Genomic DNA, 12,995 nt, shown 5'->3' with positions numbered 1-12,995 from the left:
AACAGGCTTCATTTATATCCAACTGTATTTATGCCGCTATAGGTTCAACAGGCACTGTTCTGGGATCTCTGTGGATATAACTATTCTGGTAAACAAACAAAAGTAAAAAGCTGTGTTTTATTATGCTTTCCATAAAAAAACAAACCAAAATGCCTTTGCCAAATGATATGATTTTCATGCTGTTGTATGAAAAGCATATGCAAAAAATGGAAACTTAGGTAAACAATGGGAAGTTTGTGTTTGTTTTTTTTGTAAATTTTGATGTACTTGATATTCACCCCTTTAATGATGTTCAGATGACATCTGTCAAGTCTTCTTGAGTTTTATTTCCTTTTCTCTTTGGTTCTCCATAAGCTTCACTGTATTTTAATGTGTGGCAGCGTTCTAGTATATTGATGTTACAGTAGACTATGTAGTTAATCTTCCAGATCAGTTCAAGGACATAATATATAGAAGAACTGTCTTTGCTTTCCTGATTGTAGGATACAATCTCTTTACAACTTTCAGCCTTGCTATGTGCAATGCATTAGGACAGGCTATGGAACAGGATCTCTTCACGTCACTCTAGAAGTCTACGCTGAGTATATTAAAAAAATGGGAGCTGCTTTTAGGCAGGGAAAATGGGCAAATGTTGTTTGTAACAACTTTCTTATGGCACTCCTCAAATTACCTCAGTATAGGACAACTGATCAATGATCTATGTATAGTTCATTTTTCTAAATGACCACCAAAGAATTTAACTTTGATTGTCCTAAGCATTTTTTTTTAACATGCGAGTAGGGAAAAAAAAAAAAACCTGCATCATTTGTGCTGTATTTATTAGATGCCCAGGAGAGCAAATTTTATGCAACTCTATGCCTTAGACTTGTGGTGGCTATGAAGTGCACATGCATCTGACTGGGGTTCTCTACTGAGGTCATGGATTTTAATTGTGTTTTCTAAAGACACAGTTGTGGCTTTTCTAAGACAAAATGTTAACTCTCTCATGATTATCCTAATTTCCAAGTATTGGGTTTTTTCCTTACTGCTGTAAAAGTCCCAGCTCCTAGAACTAGGGACATAAATAGCTACATTTTTTTAATGAATGGTATTCTTTCTAATTTAATCCTGATGTTAAAAGTGCTTCAAAGCATATATCCCAATATTTTATCGGAACTAAGGTAAGCACATCCCTAAAAGGAGTTAGTTGTTTAGAAAACGAGTTATCATAATAGATCTTGTGAAGCCTGATTCAGCATGCTAGATTTATCAAGACCATCACTATACAAAGTTTACTGGGCGAAATTTTTTTCCTCCTAGTTAAATACATGATATTTCTGTGGTCAGTCAGCACACATTAATATATGAAAGGAATACAGAGTAATCTGAATTTTTTTTGTAGTGGATGATATTCATATAGATAAAAAGCTCTACATCTCAGAGAGGGGAAGATGAGAAATGCATGTTTTAAAATGGCAGCGGGTTACTAAATGCATGTTTCTGTTTTGTCATTTTCAAATAGTATTTTCCCAGTTCACTGGATTCAATTGCCATAGCAACTTCTGATTCGGGTTGTGCAAATTTTGCCTTTATAATGCCTAATTCCTTCTTCTTAGAAACTGGATGAAATCAAGCAAACTTCTGGTTGTAGGTCTTGGGGATTTTTTACAACACTTAAAGAAAAACAAATTTCAAAAATTAATTTTTCTAATATAATGGCAAGTACAAATTTTCTTTGATATATTTTTATATATTTCTCCTTAATCATTCTATTTTTTTTCTCCTGCATGTCTCTTTCTTTCAAAGAAAAGTATTTTAAACTGGGAAGAGCAGTAAAATGTGAAGCATATGATCAGAACCCCTCCCAGACTATTTCAATCCAGTATTTCTTGTTTCGGGACTGGAGCAAACATGCTTAGTCCTGTAAATAATAAATAGAAATCATCTTTATCTCTCTTTTCCTGCCCAAAGAAATTTATAACGTAATGTTGTATAACTGTAATTCAAATGAGAGGAATTGATTTTTTTTTTAAAATAAAGGTCTGTTTCATATTTTCCTATTCTTTTTGTAGAAAAATAGATAACCTGCCAATTTTACTGTTAAATTGAACTCAGCAATGCTAATTCACTTAATGAAAATTTCATAATGCCTTGATAATGAACAGATATTTTTTCAAGGGTAAAATTATTCATGTTTTTCATTGCATCTGGTCTTCATTTTGGGAAGACTGGCAGGATACACCTTTTTCACATGTAATGGAAAATTAATATATAAAACAAACATGAGAGGATGTTCCATAGTCCTACTTTAAAAACAGTTTTAAAACTAGATTTTATCCATAGCTATAATTCCACAGGGGACATGTAAGACAATAAGCCCCACAGTGATTCCATTTTGCTTGATACTTCCTATTAATGATTGCATTGCTAATGTTTACTGCTGTTTCTGCAATTCTGTCTCTGTGCCCCTAAGTATTAAGTTCTTGCACATAAGTTCAACAGTTCTGGTAACTAATAATTAGCAGTGCAAAAAGTCTTTGTGACAGGTCAAGTCACAAGTGTTGTAAATTGTTGAGGATAACCGAGCTGGAGCAATTTATTTAACTTACAACTAGGAAATGACCGTGTCAATCATGAGTAAGTGAGAGCCACAGAAAATTATATGAGTAATTCTAAATTTATTTTTCACCCCAATAACATATGTACCTCTCAACTGCATCTCTCCTATATTTTTTTGATTTTATTTTCAAGGATTGTATGTTTTGTGGTATGATTTTCATGTCGTCAAGGTTTGATGCTGCTGCTTCTAACTGCAAAGATTTAACATTTGCAGGTAAAGGAATAAATTTTTGATGACTTGAGGAAGCTGAGGAGTTTGGACAGGATTTAAAATATCTCTGCTGTCTTTCCAGAGATGAATCAGTGGGACTGATAAAGCATCATTTGGTAATTATCAATAGAAAATCTTTACTGGTTGTTTGAATTCTTGTATTTACATATAAAATATCATGTGGAACTTGATCTTTTTTACAAAAAGAAATTTTCTAATTGTTTTCTACTACTGTTGCATTAGCTTTAATAGCTCTGTGAAGTGTTAGTTTATGTACTTGAAATTCTCATTTCTGCCATACAGAAGATCAGTCTATTTCTCAGAAATTATAATCCATTTGGAAGCCATCCGGAGACTTTCAGAAGACTATTTTTGTTGCCAGTTTAGCTAATACCAAAATTCATAGCAATTTCTGTAGGCCTAATAGTGATTGCCCTTAATATTTTAACTGAAAAAAATTATTTTGAAGGGTTTGAGGGTTTTCTTTGAAGGGTAAGTGTAATTAAACTTAAAACGTCACTCCCTCAGCATACATAAATAATAAAATATCAGCACTATTAACACTTTTGCAAACTAGCAAAATGCTGATGAATACAAACCCAAAAGCATTCCTGGACAAATTGTAATCAATTCAGCTGTAGCGGTTAAAGACCTACCACCCTCAGAGCAGTTAACAGAAAATTCATCTATGTACATGGTAGAATTACATATGTTAAATAATTCACAACCTTGTCTCCCAGTTGACAAAACTTGATAAGCTCTTTGATGGGATTTTTGCTTATTATCTATTGCTTATATTAGTGAGGGCAGAAGAAGCTGGTGCATAATTTATGTTTAACTCCGGTCATATCTTTACTAATGTTCTCATGCTGCTTCCCAGCTTCTGTGTCTGGATGACATCCCAGCTTCTTGGCAAGATGAGACCCTTGCATGTCTCTCTACTGTTTCTGTTTAGCAGAGCTGTACAGGCAGGCTAGGAAAAAGTTGTTGGGTGCTCCAAAATCAAGATTGACCAAGGCTTCAAGCTCCAAAGCCTAGCATAGCCATGGTGGACTAAAATCCTTTAAGTTATACTCTTGCAATCCCTGCTGGAAGCCCTCTCTAATGGTTAACACTAACTGCTGGAATGCCCTTGAAAAGAGAAGTGTTTTGGCTAACTCTATCTATATAAGACTGTTGAAAATAATGAAAATTATGGTAGCTATTAGTAGGACAAGTATGCAAGTGACCAATCAATATTTTATTCTGTGGAACAAATACTTTGGAAAAATCTATTTATTGTATGATTCAAAGACTACTGTTAGGATTGAAAAGCTACTGAAGACAAAAGCAATATGGTACAAAATTTTAAAGTAATTTGGAATTAATTTTTTCCAAAATCATTGCAACCAACTGTTTTAGGAAGCTGTGTTTGATCCAGGTATAGGTAAATGAGAGCATGTGAACGGGAAGGTGAAAACAGGAAGAAATACTAAAAGTCAAATTGGATAGTTTGTTTTCTTTATGGAAACTCTGTGAAAAGCCAAAAATAAAATCTCCACAGTGCCCCAAATCCCTACTATGACTATTTAAAGGGAATTAGCATTTTAAGTCCCAATTTTATTAAATTAAAGTATTATTTGGCTAAAAAACCATTTTAGTTTAATTAATAACCTGTCAATGTCATTAACAGGGAAAAAATTATAGATATAACTATGTTTTTCTCCTGGTGTTGGTTGAAGTAAGCTCTGTTTGGGACTAAATTCTCTTTGCAGTTACAGTCAATTATTTTTTGAATGGGAAGGCTGAGGAAAGCTGTTTGAAGCTGCTTGGTCTTGATTTTCAAGCGAGGGAGAGCACGTGTGCTGGCAAGTAGAGTTTAGGGCCTCTTAATGAGAACTTTAAGGATACAAGATTTTGCACTCGGACAGTTTAGGAAAGTTTACATCCAGCACACAGGCATGCAGATACTGTGAAGGTTCCTAGCAGCACTCTGCTCTCCCAAGGTGCCATCTCTATATATTGATATAGGCATTTGGACTGTACTGCTTAGCCAGATTCCAGAGGATTTTCTACAGGCATCTGTCACTTGTGGTGTTGTCCGTACTTTCCGTCCTGGTTTACTGTCTCCTTAAATTGTGCACCTTGAAAAATGCAGTTGTCCATATATGACAAAAATTACCATTTTTGCCCTAAAGGAGCACAGCTTGGGAACCTCTCCTGAAATAATTTGTTTCATTAGCCACCCTTTTACACCATATCCTTACAATCCCAAAAGAGCTGAACCATGTGACCTCCCGAGAACTGCCCGTTACCTTAGTAATTTAATGGACTTGTATGTTGAGGGGATCCTCAAAGGGCAAGGTAATATTTGCAGTGGCAGACGAAATATGCAGTAGATGGGATTTGTACATCAAGAGTACAAGCAGTTGTGGTGCTTCTGAAAGGTGAAGAGGGCCTGATCGCTGCACCTCACCTTGGGTCCTTCTTTGTTGCTTGTCACTGCACACAAACAATTTCATGTCATCTAATACTAGCAGCTACTTCTCTTAATTCACAGTGCTGGCAAACATATTAGTTAGTACTAACAAACTTCTCACTGTTGCATCTGTATGTCTAGAGCAAGTATCTTTAAATGTCGAGCACTGTGGAATTGCATGAATATATTTTTAATGTATGTTCTGGCATTTAAAAGAGGTATATTTCATCTAAAGGTTCTGAGAGGATTCCAGCCCAACATGAGTGGTTTCTGTCATTAGCCAGGTTTGTAACTTAAGCTAGTATTCTAGGCAAGTACAACTCTTAGTTAATTCTGTGAGAACATCCACTTAATGTGCATGAGTGAATGGATAAAGTGCGTGTGGAAGTGTTGCAGAGATCCAGTTTTCTGCATAACATAATTTGGGTCTGAATAGCAGTTTGTAGCAAAAAGCTGAAACGTGATTTCCAATTCAGTGAAAAGGAAAACACAGAACTTGATTTGTATTGGTTCAGATAAAAGTTGGTGTGTACTCAATAGTTTCTGCCCTTTGTTTCCCCTTGTTCTGGTTCACTCCATGAGAAAATTCATCGTCTTTGCAAACATCTGTTGGGACTTTGGCATGTGCTTGTCTTTAAACAGCACTTTAGTCCTCCTTGGAGCTTGTTCATTTATTTCAATTTTAGCCTCTATGTGTAAGCCTACAGGTGATTTGGGTAGGGGGAAGTTGCTCCTCTCATAAAACCGATCATCAGATCGATCATTGCTAGACTTATTTTAAATGCCACACCTATGAATGTTGTTGTCTTGCCAGTATTTGCGTGTGGATGTGTGTGGATATGTAGTATCTAGTTTGTAGGGTGTATGTGCAAGCACACCTGTACATATATTTGTATATACATACCCTGGTTTTGCCCAATATAATGACACCAACCTGTGTGTAGAGCCAAAAAAACCTTAAAACTATACAGTGCTTGAGATGCTGCATTGTTTTTATTATAGTATTTTTTATATCAGATGAATTTCAGGATGTTTACAGATGCTTATTAATATTTAAATTATACAATGGAGTGGCAGGATGCTTATGATTGTTGTCAGCTAAAGAATTGTATATGATTCTGGGTGAAATTTTGGCTTTTTTGAAATCCTTGGCAAAACTCCCATTGATCTCACTGAGGCCAAGATTAAACCTCTCTGAATCTATTGTTTACTGGCTATTTTCCTACTGTGATAATTTTTTTAAATGAGTGAAATATATTTATTTTTTCCCAATGTGAAATCTGCAGTTACTATTTGGATTTTTCTACAGAACCTGCAAGCTACAACATAGGTGGGAATAAATGCCTCAGAGAATGTACAGAATTTTTCACTGATCTGGTCCTTGAGTATGTCTAAGAAAACACCTTCTGAAATAACTTTTGTAAGATCTAATACAGATCTAAGAAGAGATTACCTTTCATACCTCTCTCCACAAAGAGGGAATGCAATGTGGCAGGTGAATATGAAGAAGTATTAATTGATGAATAAAAAGTAGTCCCGTCTGATTTGTATACCTACTGATTTCATGCAGTTCACCTGGCTCTGAGGAACTGGAATGAGACACTTGAGGTACCTTATCCAAAAGTACCTTATTGGGAAAAAAAAAGTTATATAGTAAGTATGTGGCTTTAAACTTCTCATCAAGACATGGAGGTATTTTCAGAGCCAGTCTTTTGAATGACTTTCAGTATTTCACGGATGAATTAAAATGACGAAAATATAAAGTGGTAAGGCAAATCAGACAACTGCTTGACATTAGAGAAATCACTTGTCTAGACACAGAAGGATCAGTTCTTTAATAGCACAAGGGAGGAAAAACACCGTAATGCAGTGCTTCCTAAATCCTTTGCCAGGGTATCTTTTAACTGTGTGTGCTCAAAGTATATTCTTCCTGTAAAAAGACATAAGGCTGTGAAACAGCTAAATAGATGCATCCTAATTTCTTCATGTAAGGCTAAAAATATAATTTTCAAACAAGAGCTATCATGCACTTTGAAATATATGTGTTGGGAACAGGTAAGTTTATATATATCGTAGTCCTCCCAGGGATGGTCAGAGCTGTAAAATGAGGTAGTTATGCCAAGGTTATCAAAAGAAATAGCAAGGCAAACATACTTCTTCATGAGGCTCTTTCTGAAGACATCTGTGCAAATGCCCACCACTTCCAGGAATCTTTTCCTATAATTTTGTTTAAGAAAGGATCATATTCAGATTCCCATTCTTCCCCTTTCTACTAAGGAAGGAAGTATGCACCTTGGTTGAACTTCCCAAGAGTTTGTTGGCTTCAGAACAGACCTCAAAAGAATATAGAGTTGAGGCAAACAGTAGGCTTCTGGAGGATACAACTCCGTCTGGGCTCACTAGTCTGCTAATGTGGATCTGATTACAAATTTGTGGGGGAAAAAACTCCTGTTATGCTCCTACTCCAGTTAGTGGCAAGCCTCATGGTTGCTAGTGGGAGCAGATGGGCACCTAAGAGAGCAGACACCTTTCCTTCTGCATGTTGGTTATCTTTCTGCAGTTCTAATCAGGGCTAGAGTTCAGGACACATGTATATTTGTCTGAAAGGCCATGTGATACGTGAGGAAATGAGGAAGAAGTGGCTGGAAGTCTGGATTCTGCCTTTTCTTTCCTGCCATGGAGCTGGTGCAAGACTGGGGGTAACTCAGTTAACCTTTGTGTGCCTCACTTTCTCCACCCATGGGAATAAGGATGCTCTTCACCTCTGTACAGCCCCCTCAAGACCTGTAGGAGAGCAGCATTATATAAGCAGCTAAGTTTTACTGACACTATTATATGTAGTATAAATAAATTACTTTTGTCCGTAACACTCCAAGAATTGCTTTTCCTAGTTCCAGTTCTCTTTGATGACCTACTACGTCCTGGGTAGTGAGTTTTGAAGCTTAGCAATTGCTCTAATACTTAAAACTACACACATAGCAGGCTCTGTTTGCTGCAGAAAAGAGTAAAACTTTAAACTGCCTGACAAAACTTGCCAATGAAGTATATCTAACAGAGCAGGGGTGTAACTTTTGGCTTTATTTACTTGTAATAATGGTAAGGAACAGTGAATTTTGTTTGTTTACATACTGTTTACAATGGCACAGTTTTATTTTTAATATATAAAAACAACTGAGGTATTTATTGCATATACTATTTTAAAGATGTTTTATGTGTTTTCACCTTTGGAATATATTGTTACATTTCCTTGTACAGATAATTTGGGTGGCTTTGTTAATATAGCTAGTAATTTTTATGACTACTAAGTGACCAGTTTTCCGTGCCTTTTTATTGTTGGATGCATGATTACGTATTTATTATTGTATGGAAGTCACTGAGATGTGTATTTTTGTATTCTGCTGGAAGCAATGGTTGATTTTATTGTACATGATAAGAGATGCCTTCCATAATGGGCACTCCTATGAGATCTTCCTTCTCAAATAAACAGAATGCATTCAATGTATGTAAGTCCTTGAAATCTTTTTTTTTGTGTGTGTGTGTGTCTAGAAATCAGTGGAAATCCTTGAACATCATGACACTGAATTTTAGATGCTATCCACTCAAAATATGGGCTGCTACCAATGCCATCAAATCCAAACCAAAATTCCCCAAGAAATCAATACAATGGCAAGTCCTTGGCATGGTGTAAGTCTTTGTAATTTAAAAGAAAAACTCTGTACGTTAAAACTAAATAAAATTTGAATGAGTGGCTGTCGAGCAGCATTTCTATTCAGTCTGCCAGAGACTGCCTGAAAATTGTTTTAAATGACAGGCTTTGAATACAGCTTTTATACATACTTTATATGGGTATGTGCAAACCCACACGTAAGTAGGTCACTGTGCACGTAAGTGTTTACATTTGCAGGGATCTTCCACTAGGTCTTGCTGGCATACAGTGTATTAAGCGTAAAAGCAGATTTGCATTTGCATCCATAGTAACAACAGTGGTTAGAATATACAGTAGCGTCCATTTTTCCAGGGTAAGTGTCAGTAAAGCAAACACATTTTTCCTAAGTAGTGTAGACTGTACCTCTCTTAACACCAACCCAGATAAACACTCATTTGAGTTGATTCCAGAGGGCAGTTCTGCAGGCAATCATCAGCTGCTGTGCTGTAGGTCAGTGAGGTACTAGGCTGGTACTTAAGACATGATGTGAAAGTAACTACAATCAATGACATATAACAAAGGGGGAAAAAAAGTGTGTAGGAACCTAAGTGAGTTCATGAAGGCAATAATCGGGATTGATGAAGGCAGTCATCTTGTAGTTGGGATCCTATTGTCCTGAAGTGATCATACGTTGGAGAGGCATTATTATGGATAACCCAGAGTGCTTAAAGGTCAGTGCTGGGGGTTTTAATGCACCGTGAATTCCAGGTGCTTGCAGTTCTCTTAGGATTGAATTCTGTACTTCAATTTTGGGTGTGTTTCGGGAGCATTCAATTTCATGAACTACGCTGAAATGGTTGGTTGCAATAGTAAAAACTGTGGCATAAATGAGAGACTGTAGTAGGAGAAGTAGCTAATGGGGTAAAGTAGGGGACACCACTGGGGATGGCACTCTGCAGTACATGGAGAGACTGTGTGTGATGGTGTTTGGACACCATGAACTCTGGAGAATTGCTTCTAGCAGCTAAACTGAACAATAAGGTTGGCTTCCCATAGTTTGTCTTGCCCATAAATTACATTTCTGTGAATAAGAAGTCAAAGAATATTAAAAAAGTGGTTGGATTTTAAGTCTTAAATTGGGAGATGCACTGAGGGAGTTTTTAATAATTTTAATAAAATTTTGGTAAATGGGTAAACTTTTCATACCATGTTTTGTGGCATATAATCAATCTGTTTGTGTCAGTGGCATGAAATAGCTGCTGCTGAATTCTGAAATTGTGCTAACTTTAAACTCCTATGACTAAATTAATAAAAATATGGAAAAAAAGAAAGAAGTGGTAGACAAGAAAGAGTTGAAAAGTCCAGAAGCAAGTCTAACAAAGTTACTGCCCAGACAGTTTATCAGAAAGGGCAGCAGGGATGTCTTGTCTACGCAAAATCTAGTAGCAAATTATTCAAAGAGGTCTGGTTTGGATGGCATGACAAACTACAAGGGCAAAAATGAAACTGATGCAGGATGAGCAGCTCCTTCATTTCATGTTAATATTAGAATATTGGAAAGTAGAATATGGCAAATAGTGGGGAATGAAAATTATTTTTTAATTATGCCATTCAGGCCACTAAAAGTTTCTAAAAGTGTTCAGATTAAAATCTGCCCATTCTGGAAGCAGATGTGGGAGTATGGCATTAGTCTGAGCTGGTTGTGTATTAAACTAGTTGTGTTCCCCTTTTCCTTTACAGTGATTGCAGACTGTTTCCTAATTACATAAATGTGGTTAAAAGCATACGTGGTGAAAATAAAATATATCAGTGGACCCACAGCCTTGATCATCCCCAGCCATCTAAAGTCAGGAAGATGTCAGGGACTGCATTTGTCTTGTGAGCCTGACAAAACACGAGGCAGGTGCAATGACTTCTGTCCTGGCCAAATGCAAAACAGATGAGTGAGAGCAGCAGGTGGCCCGTGTCCTCCTTCAGATGAGAACTGAGGGGATCTACACGGAAGTGCATCTTTCTTTTTATAGAGGGAGAGATGATAGATGTCATGGTGATGAAATGGGACATCCTGGGATATCCTGGGACACGACAGACACCTCGTTGAGGCAGCCGGATTTCTGCTCTTAACTTTAGTTTCCATTTCCTTTCCCTGACGGCAGCACACAGCTGTGCCTGCATTTGCCCCTTTGAACTCATTCCTCCCCTCTGCCCTTTGCTGTTATTTGCCTCTCCATGGCTCAAAGCTTCCAGCCCTTCTCATCTACCTACTGTCATTTCCCAGTAACACTTTGCCAAATGCAATTTCCTTTCTTCAATTTCAATCCAAAAAAATTTCGTCTGCTGCCTAGCAACATCAATGTGACAGCAGATACATGTTCTCTGGGCAGTCACACTATCCTCTGAGTAGATCAGTTCATTAATTAGAGTCAGACATATACCTCTGAATCCCTGATGCACTGTCCCTGGTAATAATAATAATAATAATAATAATAATAATAATAATAATCTGTTACTGGTTTAACGATTCAAAGGACAGCGTGTTTTCCTCGTTCTGAGGGAGCCCCACTTTGCTGAGACTTCCTGGGTGCAGCATGTCCGACCACTGCTGAAGCCGTCAGTACTCTGAAGGTCAAGTCAGCAACTGCTCACACAGCAGCCTGCAAGTGGTGTAGGAGTATGTACTTCTGATTTTAGCCTGATGATTTATTTTCCAACTAACTTTGCTTAAAAGCATTAATTCAGTCAATCAGAAATATTAAGGAGCTACTTTCAGATGAATAAAAATAAAAAAAGAGTTCAAGAGCTTGGAGATGCCATGGAACTGCTCCAAAAGCATGAGGGGAATCTCCTTTTTTAAGGATTGGAGGTTCACAGGTTACTTCAGAATACCTGCACAAAAAACTTGGTAGGTAATGGTTTCAGGCTATGCTTTCTCCTTCAGCAGCTTCTATAAACACTGGGAGGAGCAGGTGAGTTCTGGGATAAACTGCTCATCCGAGGCACAGTGAAAATTCAGAAGAGAGTGCCTTTATCTGCAATTGGGGGCAACTCTCCCCTAAAATTAAAACCAAGACACTTGAATAAAACAGTCTGATATAAAGTGAGTTTTTCTTTTATAAGCGCTGACTTTCTAGCAAGGTGAGCTTTATGTGATTCTGCTCTGGTATCTCACTTTCTCTCTTCTGGACCTCCACCTTCCATGCCACCATGTCTTGAGCATCTTCTCTCAGGTAATCCACAGGCCATAAACCCAAGGAAGTGTTGGTACGGGAGGGACACTGCAGATCAAGAGACGGGAGAAAACCAGACAGCATTGATTGCCTTGTAAAATCCAGTTGAATTTTGAAATAATTTTTCCAGGTTTCAGTTGAAGTCACATCTGTAAATTGCTATTTTACGTATCAGAAGAAAACAATGGAATGAATTTATATATAAATAAAAATCAAATATATTCCTTAAAGAGTTTATAAAGGACTTACACAGCTGCACAGAGAAAGATGGAGGAGAAAATACCTGTGCCAGCTCTGCTCCACCACAGCATCAAGAACAGCATAAATTTTACAGATTCGGTGTAAAACCTTCCAAACATTGTCTTAGGAAGGTATATACTGTTTTACAAATCAAATCTCCTCAGAATTAAAATTTTCAATTTAATTTTGTCTCCCTGTGACCACTCAGCCATGAAAATTATTACTCTGTAGCTCCCAGAATCTTAAGTCTATTTAAAATATTGATAGAAATACTAATTATATCTGCTGAACATTGTGGAAAGTGTAGCCTGGACAAATGAGCCTAAGTTATTGAAAAATAAAATAGCAATTAATTATGTCAGGACAATCAATCACCATGTAATTTTCAGTCAATAAGAACCATAGCTAATGGCTGACTAAGCTCAATTAAGGTTTGATGAAGTACTAGTTTTTAAACAGAAGTTAAATTATTAACCCATATCATTTGCTAGCAGGATCAACAACACATCATGGCTTATTTTCTCAACATAAATCCCCTCTCAAAATGTATATATTTTGAAAACAAGATTCAATGTCCTGTGTTTTCTTAGATGGTTTGTCAGTCTGAATCTTCAT

This window comes from Empidonax traillii, unplaced genomic scaffold (genome assembly GCF_003031625.1).
Source record: "Empidonax traillii isolate 1590-97213 ecotype Southwest subspecies unplaced genomic scaffold, ASM303162v1 scaffold247:size2371522, whole genome shotgun sequence".
Lineage (NCBI taxonomy): Eukaryota > Metazoa > Chordata > Aves > Passeriformes > Tyrannidae > Empidonax > Empidonax traillii.
This window is presented reverse-complemented; position numbering follows the sequence as displayed.